The 13,785-nt window shown below is 39.8% G+C and overlaps 2 non-coding genes across 2 annotated transcripts; one reads left to right on the top strand and one right to left on the bottom strand.

Annotated features, from left to right (window-relative positions):
- The first annotated feature begins 3,070 nt into the window (after positions 1–3,070).
- Positions 3,071–3,143, top strand: TRNAK-UUU (transfer RNA lysine (anticodon UUU)). The gene has a single exon. It is a non-coding gene; the product is annotated as a tRNA-Lys (tRNA).
- A 294-nt stretch (positions 3,144–3,437) lies between these two features.
- TRNAK-UUU (transfer RNA lysine (anticodon UUU)) lies at positions 3,438–3,510 on the bottom strand. The gene has a single exon. It is a non-coding gene; the product is annotated as a tRNA-Lys (tRNA).
- Positions 3,511–13,785: the final 10,275 nt, after the last annotated feature.

The following is a 13,785-nucleotide window of genomic DNA, read 5'->3' as shown; positions in this document are numbered from 1 at the left end:
TACTCCCCACTTGATGCCTTAGGAGTTGGTGGTAGGTGGTGCCATTTACTACGTGAGGGACTGTAGTAAGACAGGGCCCAGGTGTGGGGCGAGCAACCGTGACTTTAATTTTGGACATGTTGGATTTGCAGTGTCTCTAGAATATTTAGGTGGGGATGTCTAGCTGACTTTGGATTTATGAAACTAAATTGAAAGTAAAGGTGTGGACAAGTGATATCAATTTTGGACTCTTCAGTTCATAGATGATCCATAAAGTTATGGGCATATATGAGATCACCCAGGTGGGCATACAGAAGAAGGAAGAGGCCTGCAAAAGAGATCATCAAGAAGAAACAGCCAGGTTGATAGCAGGAAGAAATGAGACCTCAGAGTGTCAGAAAGGAGGATAGAAGAAAGTGTCGGGAAAGAGGGATGGGGACACAAGTGCAGCAAGACGTCCAGGAGGGCAGGGCTGAAAATGCCCTTTGGAATGACACGGAAGTCAGTGTCTGAGCTCTCGGTGCTGTGCGAGATTCTTGAGTTGCTACCCTTGCTGTGTTCTCAGAGAGAACGGTAGTGGAAGAGAGCTTGGAAAGCCCACCAGAAACCCAGGCTGCTCTCAGTTTGGAGTTATTAGGCCAAAAACACAAAAGGAGACTTTTCAGAACAACTCCTCTGTACCACGCATCCTCCCAGTACCTTGTAATGGTCTCAAACTTCAAAGACTCTATACAGTGATGGTGAACTACTGGGTCTCTGAATAGGCAGTTACATTAGGCATTGGTTTGGGGACCCCTTTCTTCCTCCCTTTCCCAGCTCTGATACAGAGGTGATGGCGATTTTCAAAGACCGTTGAGTCTGATGAGTAGGAGAGCAAAGAGCGTCGCTTTAAAAATTAGTGGGAGAAATTTAGCTTGCGGGGGGTGCGGGGTGGGGGGCGTGGTTCCGCAAATATAGAATCTGTGAGTTTAGACTGCCCTCTGGTGGGAGAATTAAGTTCAATAGTCAATGTGAATGAGAAGCTTGATGAAGCCCTCCAGGAAGATTTCATGCTAAAAAGGAACAAGGTAGCGCTACTTGGTGGCGTTTTGTAGCGCAACATAGCAAAAGCAGATTCCGTTCATGCTACCTCAGGTGGGACTTTACAATGTTAACAAGTCAAATTTCAATTAGACTTTCAAACTTTGCCGTTGCCTATATGATAAAATTATTCTCTTTCGCCTGAAATAAACCCGTCAGCTGTCTCTAACCCCTCACTTCCTCTCTACCTCCCTCCATTCCAGCCGGATTAATTTATTCACCATTCCCTAAACACAATTTTCATTCATTTTCCTTCTAGACTTATTGTTTTCCTTCCCACTGTGTCTAGCTCACTGCTGTGGAAATAGGTACTCAATAAGCAATTCATGAGTTAATCTCAGTGTATTTAAACAAATGCTTTATTATCCTGGAGGAAAGGGAATATGATGTAACAGAGCCATTGGGCAGGAAAAAAAAACAACTTTATTTCTGCCCCTTTAGGACGCTGGACAGACACCATTTCCCTTTCTTAAAAAAAAGTTAGGTATAATACATTTCCACATCTCATTCAAACAAACGGAGCAAAAAGTTTTTCTGTATCTAACACATGAGGGCTCAAGAAATGGCTGAATAAATGTCTGTCTGGCTCATTACAATTTCCTCTGCATACCTCTGACCGTTACTTGTTGAAACTCAACTCCGATCCTGAAAACTTAAGGACCCCTGTCCTCATTTTATACCTACTGCCTTCCTGTCCATTCTCATCTCCTGCCACTTCCTGCACTTGAATTCTTATTACTGCATTTATTACTTTGTTAAAATTAGTTGCTTAAATGTCTGCCTTCTTGCCTAGACTGTGAACAGGATCTGTGTCCTATATATCTCTGACTCTAGAGCCAGCACAGAACCTAAGCCATAATAGATGATCAACAAATGTTTGTTCAATTAAATTGTTCTTTCCTGTTGCATTTTGAGTCTATTCCTTCTAATCTTATTCACAGTGGGAAAAGTAACAGAGTAGTTAAATTTTAGATTTAGAAGGTATCTTACAGGTCATCTAATCAATTTCCCTCATTTTATAGATGTGGAAACCCAGACCTGTTTAGGATCACACAGTTTGTTAGTCTTTGTTCTAAAAGAATCAGACAATTGTAGGAAACAAACTCCTACAACTGAGGCTGGGCAATTTTGTTCATTGTGTTCAGAAGCCTCAAGTTCCCAGAAACAAAAATGAATTCCCTTATCAGTCTTGAAATTTCATAGTCCTGTGTTCCACACCCTATGCGTCAGGGTTGATGAAGTTGATTTTAGGAAAAACTAGGCTGATCTGGAGATTTTTATTCTTAATACTCCAAGTTGCTGGTACACATGTACATGTTCCACTGGTACACTCTTATACTTCTTTAGAAGGATTCACCTTGTGAGTCTGACCTGAAAACTGCAACTTGTTGGGAAGAGGGAGAAAGGCAAAAATTGAATCAAAATCTAAATTAAAGGTCTAAACTCTCTTTCTCTCAATCTAAATTCACACCCACCTTTCCACAGTCACTTCTGTTTTCCTATATTAGCTCCTCTATTCATGAATCGAATGTATCGTTCCTTCTTTTGTGCTAAGGAATGCTTGTTTAACAGCTACATCATCTAGTGAAGGGAAATATATTGTTCATTAACAATATGGGAAAAATACTGTAATCTGGTTCAGTAGAATATAACTAAAATTGAGAAGTCCTATCAGGGAAGTAATATATGGCAGACAGAAGAATTGTAGTAAAAAGAGGTTGCAGCTGTCTGAATTTTTAACGTTCGTCTTGGTTGTCCATCTCTGTAATTTAGTACCGCTTGGTTTTAGAGAGCTTAGTAAATATTGGAAATTTACAAAACACGAACTATGAAAGAACTTGAAGAAAACATGTATTAAGTAAATGGAGAAAAATATAGAAAAGTGAATGTTTTTCTTCATCTTGCTGAAAAAAATACTTTAATACTAATTAAAACCTAAATTTAATCTATGTGAGAAGAAATTTATTAGAATACTATCAAGTAAAACGAAGAGAGAGAGTTTGAAGAAGGTGCCCGGATAGCTCAGTCGGTAGAGCATCAGACTTTTAATCTGAGGGTCCAGGGTTCAAGTCCCTGTTCGGGCGTTTCTTCGTTTTCTTGTCCCTTTCTTAGCTTACTACAAGTACGAAAATCTCAATGCCACAGCGTACTTCAACCTTAAATAGAATTAATTTCATTTTTCACTGATTTCAGAGTATGCTAAATAAACATATTCTCAGAGAAGAAAAAGAAGCGACTACCCAAAATCACTCAATTTCTTGGCGAGTATGAAGGTTTTGCATGGTAGTTTCCCAGCGGAAAGGGATTTTTTTCCTTCAGGTTTCTAGTATTTGAGAAAAACAAAAAAACAAAAAACGAAAAGAACGATAAAACCGAAACGCCCGAACAGGGACTTGAACCCTGGACCCTCAGATTAAAAGTCTGATGCTCTACCGACTGAGCTATCCGGGCTCTCGTGAGAAAATATTCGTGCTACAGTATCTTACTTAAGAAGGAAGAACCTTGTGTAATCGATTCCTTACGCCGGCATTTTGTGAAACTGTTTTAAACCCAATAAAGCTCTGTATTCATACGCCAAGAAAAACAAGAAGGCGTAAATCATGCACCTTTCAACAGCCTTACCAGTTAACTCAAAATTGCGAGACACTTATGTGCCCAATAACCATTATTAGGTAGACTTCTTTGATTTGTAACCTCTGACAGGTCCAGGATTAACGGAACGGCGAGGTACGTCACTTTTGAAGACTTGTAGTGACACCAGATCTGTTATGCTATTGATAATAGGGTGGATATCAGTTCTAAAACCTACCCGACAATAACAACAAAAAATGAATCTCTCTAAGAGAGAATAGAGATGTGCTGTTCTGCAGCAATTGCATTGAACTGTGTAGTATAAAGTGGGAGAAAGGACCCTGCAGAGGGATAGCGGGATTGTCCTGTAGGTCCCTTAATGGAGTCCAAGTAATTTTACATGACGCAAACCCTGGAGTAGGTCACCCCCAATGGCCTTGAGGGCAGAAATCCTACTAAACCAGAGCCGAAAGCTGAACATGCCAGCAGAAAGACATTTTATTGATCTTGGCATTGGAGGCTCTTCTGTTCCACAGCCACCAGTAATCTGAGCACTGGCCTTTGCTATGGGGTTGGCGCAGAGAATTACCCTCGGTAGGGCTTAGAGTGAGACATTAAAGTGTTTTCGTTAGCTGATGTTGCTTTGCCTTAATTCCATCTGCTTAACTCCAACTGCTTTAGAAGTGATCGCTCTGGTCCAGCAATTCCACCCATAGGAATTTGTCCTAAAGAAATAATCAGGGATGTGCAAAAAGACCTGATTACAAGAGAGAACGTCAAAGCATTTTAATTGGAAAAAATTGTAAATGACATAAATGGCTATATAAATTATGGTACAGCCTTAATAAGGAATGATATGCAGCCATTAATAATCATATATAAAATAACACAACTTGGGAATAATTGTAAAATATTGTTGTTAGGAAATATTTCAAATAAAAAATTTAAGCAACAAGGATATATTGTACAGCACAGGAAATTATAGCCATTTTTTGGTAATAACTTTTAACAGAGTATAATCTCTAAAAACACTGAATCACTAGGTCGTTCACCTGAAACTAATATAATATTGTATATCAACTATACTTCAATTTAAAAAATTTTAAAGTGTGCCTATATGTACACTGAAAAACTGAAAGGATAAATGCTCTACGTAAAGGCTGGGTTCTGAAGTTAGGTGCCCCTTTTTGAATCCTTATTGCCACTCTGTGATCTTGAGTAAGAGCTTTCTCTGTCTCAGGACAATAAAATGATTGCAAGAATGAAATAAGATAGCTTACATAAATTGTTTAGAATAGTGTCTGACATGTAATAAGCATTCATGAAGTTACATAAAGAGTTAATAGCAAAGCTATAACAAGATCAGACTTCATGGATTCTGTTCTTTCTATCATTCTCTGACACTACCTAACCTTCAACAATTGCTAAACATATTTTTTTTAATTAATTTTTATTGAGGTAAAATCGACATTTAACATCATGTTTCAGGGGCACAACCTAAAGATTTGATATTTGTATACACTGCAAAATGATCACCATAATAAGTCTAGTTAACATCTGTCACCACACAGTTACAAAAATTTTTTTTCTTGTAATAGAACTTTCAAGATCTACTCTCTTAGCAATACAAATATGTAGGACAGAATTGTTAACTATAGTCATACTGTCTATAAGGCTTAACACATATTTGTACTTTTATTGAAGTATACTTGATTTACAATGTTGTGTTCGTTTTTGGTATACAGCAAAGTAATTCAGATATATATATACATACACACACACATACTTTTTCATATTCTTTTCCATTATGGTTTATTACAGGATATTGAATATCCCAGTGCTATACACTAGGATCTTGCTGTTTGTCTATTTTACATATAGTACTTTGTATCTGCTAATCCCAAACTCTTAATTTATCCCTCCAATCTCCTTCCCCTTTGGTAACCATAAGTTTGTTTTCTATGTCTGTGAGTCTGTTTCTGTTTTGTAAATAAGTTCATTCTATCATATTTTAGATTCTGCATATAAATGATATCATATATTTGTCTTTCTGATTTACTTCACTTAGTATGATAATCTCTAGGTCCATCCATGTTGATGCAAATGGCATTATTTCATTCTTTTTATGGCCGAGTAGTATTCCATTGTATATATTTACCACATCTTTTCTATCCATTGACCTCTCGATCGACATTTAGGTTGCTTCCATGTCTTGGCTACCGTAAATAGTGCTGCTATGAACATTGGGGTGCAATGTATCTTTTCGAATTATAGTTTTCTCTGGATATGTGCCCAGGAGTGGGATTGCTGGGTCATATGGCAACTCTATTTTTAGTTTTTTAAGGAACTGCCATACTGTTTTCCATAGTGGCTGCACCAATTTACATTCCCACTAACAATGTAGGAGGGTTCCCTTTTTTCCACACCCTCTTCAGCATTTATTTGTTGACTTTTTATGATGGCCATCCTGAATGGTGTGAGGTGATACCTCATTGTAGTTTTGATTTGCATTTCTCTAATAATTAGTGAAGCTGAGCATCTTTTCATGTGCCTATTGGCCATCTGTATGTCTTCTTTGGAGAAATGTCTATTTAGTTCTTCGGCCCATTTTTTAAAAAATAAATTTATTTATTTAATTTATTTATTTATGGCCACACTGGGTCTTCGTTGTGGTGTGTGGGCTTTGTGTGTGGGCTTTTCTTGTTGCAGACCACGGGCTCTAGGCACGCGGGCTTCAGTAGTTGTGGCAAACAGGCTCAGTAGTTGTGGCTCGTGGGCTCTAGAGCGCAGGCTCATTAGTCATGGCGCACTGGTTAGTTGCTCCGTGGCATGTGGGATCTTCCCAGCCCAGGGCTCGAACCCGTGTCCCCTACATTGGCAGGTGGATTCTTAACCACTGTCCCACCAGGGAAGCCCCTTCTGCCTATTATTTGATTGGGTTGGGTTTTTTTGTTATTGAGTTGTGTGGGCTGTTTGTATACTTTGGAATTTAATCCCTTGTCAGCCTCATCATTTGCAAATATTTTCTCCTAGTCCGTAGGCTGTCTTCTTGGTTTGTTCATGGTTTCCTTTGCTGTGCAAAAGCTTGTAAGGTCCCATTTGTAAATTTTTGCTTTTATTTCTATCGCCTTGGGACACTGACCTAAGAAAACGTTGCTACGATTTAAGGCTTAACATATGTTTGACTGGAGTGGAGGGAGATGTAGAGAATTTAGAAAGCTGACAATATTGAGTTATTAATAATTTGGGCAAAAGAATAACTTTATCCCCTAAGCAATGGGGAACTATTAAAATTTTTGACTCGGGCTTACCTGGTGGCGCAGTGGTTGAGAGTCCGCCTGCCCATGCAGGGGACGCGGGTTCGTGCCCCGGTCCGCGAGGATCCCACAATGCCGCGGAGCGGCTGGGCCCGTGAGCCACGGCCGCTGGGCCTGCGCGTCTGGAGCCTGTGCTCCGCAACGGGAGAGGCCGCAGCAGTGAGAGGCCAGCGTACTACAAAAAAAAAAAAAACAGACAAAAATTTTGACTTATTAATGTCCCAGTTTCTCACTCAAAGGAACACACATTAGATTTGTTCCATTCATGTTACAGTAAAAACAATAACAAGGACTACCATATTAAGTATTCTCTGTAAGAATCAAATGACCAGAGCTAATCATCCACATAGGGCTAATGGTAGAATGGTTTCTAAAAGTGGCTGTGTGTAGATGAGATGTTGAGTCATCAAATTAGGAATATTAGATTGACCTTTCTTTGCTCAAAACCCTTTGATTCTGCTACTTATTGAATAACACATGGAACTTTTTATAGCAGCCTGCAAATCCATCCCATGCCAGTACCATTTAATAGAAATATAATGCAAACCACATATGCAATTAAAAATTTTCTAGTAGCCACATTAAAAAAGTAAAAAGAAACAGATAAAGTTAATTGTATACTTTATTCAACTCAATATATCAAAATATTATTTTGACATGTAATCAATACAAAATATTATTAAGATATTTTACATTATTTTTTTCCTACTAAGTCTTTGAAATCTGATGTGTATTTTACACTTACAGCACATCTCCATTAGGACTAGCCACATTTCAAACCACATGTGCCTGGTGGCTATTATATTGGACAGTGTAATTCAATACAGTGCCAATCTTCTATACAGTAATCAACATTTCAATCAAAGGAGACTCTTGCTTTCTCTGGTTTTTAGACAGTCTTCTAATTCTTCCTCCCTCTCCTCATCATTTATGCCATATTTCTTCAAACGACTTCTCCCACCTCTGCCTCTTGAGATCCTATTCATTCTTAAAGGCTCCATTCTTCTACAAAACCTTCAATGATTATGTTAAATGGGAAGGAAAGAGTAACTCAAGAACCTATAGACTCACAGTTTATAGATTCAATAATAGAGCCATACATTTGTTGTTCAATTTGTAATTGAAAAAGTAAAATCGGATCTCTGCATTACAACATGCACAAAAATTCACCACAAATGAGTTAAAGTCTTAAATGTGAAAAGCAAAGATTTAGAACTTTTAGAAGAAAATATACAAAGTGTCTTTATGATTCATAGACAGGAAAGAACCTCTTAAATAATATACAATAAATAAGCTATCATAAAGAAAATAATTAATAAATTTGACTTCATTAAAAAACTTCTGCTCAAAGGACAACGTTCAAAAAGTGAAAACAAGCTATAGATTTGAAGATGTTATTTGTAATACATATAATTAAGAAGGATTAATATCCAGATTATATAGGGAACTCATAAATCAATAAGAAAAAGACAAACCAATAGAAAAATGAGCAAAAGATATGGACAATTTATAGATGGGTAGTCAATAAATATGAAAAAATACTCAAACTTACTAATAATCATGGACACATAAATCAAACCACCATGAGAAATCATTTCACATCTATTTTTTAAAAACCTTGTTATTATACAAGTATTGGTGAAAATGTGAAGCAACAGAATCCTTATACACTCCTTTCAGGAGTGTATACTTCTACAATCACTTGGAAACACTTTATCACCATCTAATTGAGTTGATAATGTGTATATTACCCAATAATTCTACTCCCTAAAGTACACACAGAGACACATACAAGAATGTTGATAGCAGCATTGTTTGTAGAGCAAACAATAGGAAACACCTAAATATTTGTCAAAGGAAGAGATGGGATAAAAAAAATGGTGGTGCATTCATTTACTGTTATGAGCTGAACTGTGTCCTCTCAAAATTCACATGTTGAAGTTCTAAGCCCCAGTACCTCAGAATGTGACTCTATTTGCAAATAGGCCCTTTATAGAGATGACTAAGGGAAAATGAGGTCATACACGTGGGCCCTAATCCAATATGGCTGATGTCCTTATGAGAAAAGGAGATTAGGACACAGACAATGTGCAGAGGGACAAACATGAAGACAAATTTAAAAAAATTTTAAAGCATAAAATATTTGAAAGGAATATATACAGGTATATAACCTAAAAGTCTAAAGAAATGCACGGCAGGGGTAAGTACCAAACTCGGGATAATGGTTCCCTCTGCAGTTGAAGGAGGGAGATGCCATCGGAGAAGAGACTGTGGGGAACTTTTTTGTATAGGTAAAGTATTGTTCTATAGGAAGAACGGTGGGGAAAAGGAAATCATAGTCTTCATTATACCTTTTTGTATGTCTGAAGTAACTCCTTATAACATTTTTTAAAAATTTATTTATTTTTGGCTGCATTGGGTCTTTGTTGCTGCACACGGGCCTTCTCTAGATGCGGTGAGAGGGGGCTACTCTTCTTTGCGGTGCGCGGGCTTCTCACTGTGGTGGCCTCTCTCTTTTCGGAGAATGGGCTCTAGGTGCGCAGGCTTCAGTAGTTGGGGTGCACGGGCCCAGTTGCCCCATGGCATGTGGGATCTTCCCGGACCAGGGCTTGAACCCGTCTCCCCTTCATTGGCAGGAAGATTCCCAGCCACTGTACCACCAGGGAAGCCCACTCTTTATAACTTTTAAGAAAGGCTCTAGACCAATAACATTGGCTTCTAATTCCTTCAAAGCTGCAATGGGCCTTAGAAAAGTCATCTGATTCAGCCATTTTATGTTACAGATTGGGAAACTGAAGACCTATGTAACTTTCTCATTTCTAGAATAGCTAGACTAAACCCAGATTTCGTGTTTCTTTATTGAATAAATGGTTTGTGAGCACAGTTCTTAGAGAAGGAAGCGGTGATCACTGAGTTAGTTATGAGCTTGTTTAGCCAATTTCATTTTCTTTTTTGGCAAGATTACTTGACTGGTAGAAGAAATACTATAGTTATGATTTGTTTTCATGATAGCAAGTCATTTAATGAGGTTTTATGAACTCCTTGGGAAAGGTCAGAGAAATGTTTCCAGATGTTGACCTCTAGTAGGTGGGTTAATTGGTTTAAGAACAACCCTGGAAGAGGAACAATTAATCATGAATCAGAGTCAACCATGAGGGGAAAAGCTCTACTCTTAATCATGTCCTATTCAACATATTTACCAAGGCTTTAAATGAAAATAAGTTAGATATGTTAATCAACAATTTGCAAAATGCAAAAGTGAAAGAGCTAATCTCTCCTGACTCTCCAGACAAGGCTAACTGCAGCTCATCATTGCACTTATCACATTCTCTTTACCTGGACAGTCTGAGGCCTCCTCTAGGCAGATTCCAGGTGTCACTTGTTTTAGAATCCTCTACACTGGTGCTTGGCACACAGCAGATATTCAACAAATACTTGTCGACAAACTGAATTGCATGACAGGATCACAATTCCAACAGTCCAGGAGACAGTAGGAAAGGACCTAAAGTAACAAGGTACTATTTAAAAGATGCAAAACAAACTCCTGTTTGGGATTTTTTCAAAAATTAAAATTAATTGCAGAAAAAGAGGAGAAATAGTTGACAGTGGTTCACCTAAAAAAGCTCTCTGGAAGCAACTGTGAAAAAAGAATTAATTCTTCAGCTTATTTACAAAACTCTGGATCTCCACCTAAGTCGGAGGTGATGCCAGAAATAGAGCAAGGTGCAATGTGCAAATTAAGAGAGGTCATTGCCCCATTTTATTTTGCATGCGTGTGTATCTGGTTCTGGGAGCCACATTTTAAATAGGACAAAGAGGTACTTGTTCAGAAGGGTGGCAAGGGGGCTTGAAGCCATGGCAAATAAATAGTTGAAGGTTCTGAGGGGATTTTCAGCCTGCAGAAAAACAAAAGAGAGGGTTAGAGATGGGACAGGATAACTGTCTGCAAAAAAATCCAATAGGGGCTTCCCTAGTGGTGCAGTGGTTGAGAGTCGGCCTGCCGATGCTAGGGGACATAGGTTCGTGCCCCGGTCCGGGAGGATCCCACATGCCGCGGAGCGGCTGGGCCCGTGAGCCATGGCCGCTGAGCCTACGCGTCCGGAGCCTGCGCTCCGCAACGGGAGAGGCCACGGCGGTGAGAGGCCCGCGTACCGCAAAAAAAAACAAACCCCCCCCAAACCAATAGTGCTTATATTGGAAAGAATAAAGCCTTACTCTTCTCCAAACTGCAGAACTGAAACCAAGAGAAATGGCAAAATAACATATTTCAGCCCAGAAATTCCTCTGACACCTAGAATCACCCTAAAATAAACGAAATGAGGTATTGGGGGGAGGTCATGCCAGTTGGCACTGGCAGAGGTTGAAGACAACCTGCCTGAGAGGTTTGAAGGTACTTTTGTATTGGGAGAAAGCAGGCTAGATGACCTGGTTGTGTGATCCAAACAAGCTCCACCTCATTGTCCTTTGCATCTCTCTTTTAGCATTTCTTGTAGTGATTCGTGTATATACTAGGCTTATTCTCACCCAATTAGCGACAACACTAGGACGCTGTTTCTCCGCTCCAGCCACCTCTGGGGAGTAAGAATGAATAAGTTAACACTGAGAAACAGAGGGAGTGGCTTTTCAGCTTTCTGAAGAGCTGAAAAGGCGGCCTCTGATTATGCTTTTAGCTTTCTCCCCTCCCTGTTTTTTGAACTCCCAGGACACGTTTATGAATATCACAAGACCCTGCAATTTCCTCAAACGTTCTCTCTTGAAACCTCACAACTCTTAGCAGTCCAGGTCCTGCGACTCTCTTTCCCCGGACTGGATCTACTCTATGGTAGGGACGGCTCAGCCTCCTGGCTCTCTAGCCATCCAGTTGGCCCATCTATGGTTTCTGGAGGCCTCACCGGAAGCTCTTATGGGAGATGGGTTGGCGAGGCCGGAAGTTGCGCCCTCACTACTCGCCGTTTCAAAATGCTGCTGAGGCCTTAGGGCCTGTGACTGACGCCCCCTCCCCCCCGGGCTCTGCGGGGGAGCGACTCATGGAGCGGCCGTAAGGTGTGGCTTTGGGGTTTAGTCGGCGGGGTGCCGGGAGGCCGGGGGTGGGAAGTGGAGAGTGGGGAGCGGGCGCGGCGCGGCCAGTTCTGCAGGCCCCGGAGCCGGGGTAGCCGGCGGGAGGAGCTAGAGGCGTGGGTGGCGGCGTGGGGACGGTCGCACAGGGCGGAAGAAGGGCTGGTGGAGGAAGGGTTATAAGATGAGAATCAGCAGAGGACAAAAATGGAGGTGGAGTGACGTGATGCAGGTCGGCCAACAGGTTACAAACCAAATCGAAATAGATTGACGATGCTTAATTGGGAGCAAAATATGAGGATGACTGAGGCACTTCGGAGGAAAGGTGGGAAAGAGGGAGGCGGAGAGAGTGACATTGAGGTGTCTTCAAGATTTTAAGGCAGTAATTTTCAGGGCTGTGGACCATCTGTCTCAGAGGCACTTGAGTGCTTTTTTGAAGAATGCTCACTTGGGGGCCACACCCAGACTTCCTCTAACAGAATACCAGGAGCTGGGGCTCGGGAATATGTATTTTAATCAGCACGTTTCCCAGTTGATTCTTGTGCAGCCTCAAGTTTGAAAACCAGTGTTTTAAAGCGACACCCGGAGAAAATGCTGCGTCTGTTTTCCTTCATCCGGAAAGATCTATTAGTTACGAAGCTGCTCCGTGCTTTGGGATGTTGGCGCGGGCAACAGGTATCAAAGATAACTTGGTACCTTTTGGTATTAAATTTTACTACATCTCAGTTTGGGTTTAGTCCCCTCCCTCCTCATACATTCCTGCTATGAAAAATTAATTTAGTTTAGAAGTATTTATTTCGGAATATTTTGTTTCACAGTACAGTCAGGATCACACTTTTTTATTTTAAAGTTTTTTTAAAAACTAAAATGCTACTTGCCTGTTGTTAAAAAGAAAAAAAAAAGCACACAGTACAGAAGTGTGTAAAGTTAATGGTCCATTAACGTGTCCCTAACCTGTCCCCTCCTCAAGCTAGCTACCCTTAACTGTTTGGTATTATGTCCTTCCTGGCTTTTTCCACACATATTTGCATTTTTAAACAACAGTGGGGTCATTTTGTGTCTACTGTTCTGTACCTTAAGTTTTTCAAATAACATCAGGGACAGCTTTCCATAAAGTCTACATATAATATTTTCTTTTAAGGGCTTGCGTAGTATTGAATTATAGGGTTGTACAAGAATTTCTTTAACCAGCTCCCCATTGATGGATTTTTAGGTTGTTTCCTAGCATATTGTTTGTTTTGCAAACTGCTGGAGCACTCTTGCTACACACTTCACCTTTTTAGATGTGTAACAGACCTGCTAAGAACTAAAACAACATCTGAATGGTAGTTTATTTTTTGAAAGAAAACAGTTGGTTTTATTACTTTTACATATTTAGTTGAAAGACAATCAGACTGGTGTTTAGTAGAGGTCCTTAGGGCTTTAAAGAATTGATAAGAATGATTAGTTCTGCTGACTTCTGACAAGAAGCTTTTATTTTAATTAGTCTTTAAATCACAGTTATCTTCAAAGGTAGAGATTTGAAGATGAGGTGTAGGAGTCTTTTGGACTAAGTGTAGGGTAAAAACCACTCTTCTGTTATCATTGAGAGATGTATAAGACTGTTCCTTCTCTCTATGATTTCAATCCAGTAGGGGACACACATAAAGACATAAATATAATGTTGTGAGTGTTTTAATAGAGGTGCTGTGGTGTCATCAGCTTCCTTTGGGGAGTCAGAAAAGCCTTGACCAAGGAGGTAACTGGAATAGTATTTCCAAGATTACTAGTTTTTTCAAGATAC

This window comes from Phocoena phocoena, chromosome 1 (assembly GCF_963924675.1).
Source record: "Phocoena phocoena chromosome 1, mPhoPho1.1, whole genome shotgun sequence".
In the NCBI taxonomy this organism is placed as follows: Eukaryota; Metazoa; Chordata; class Mammalia; order Artiodactyla; family Phocoenidae; genus Phocoena; species Phocoena phocoena.
Note: the sequence above shows the minus strand (reverse complement) of the source record. Positions and strands in the feature narration are given on the sequence as shown.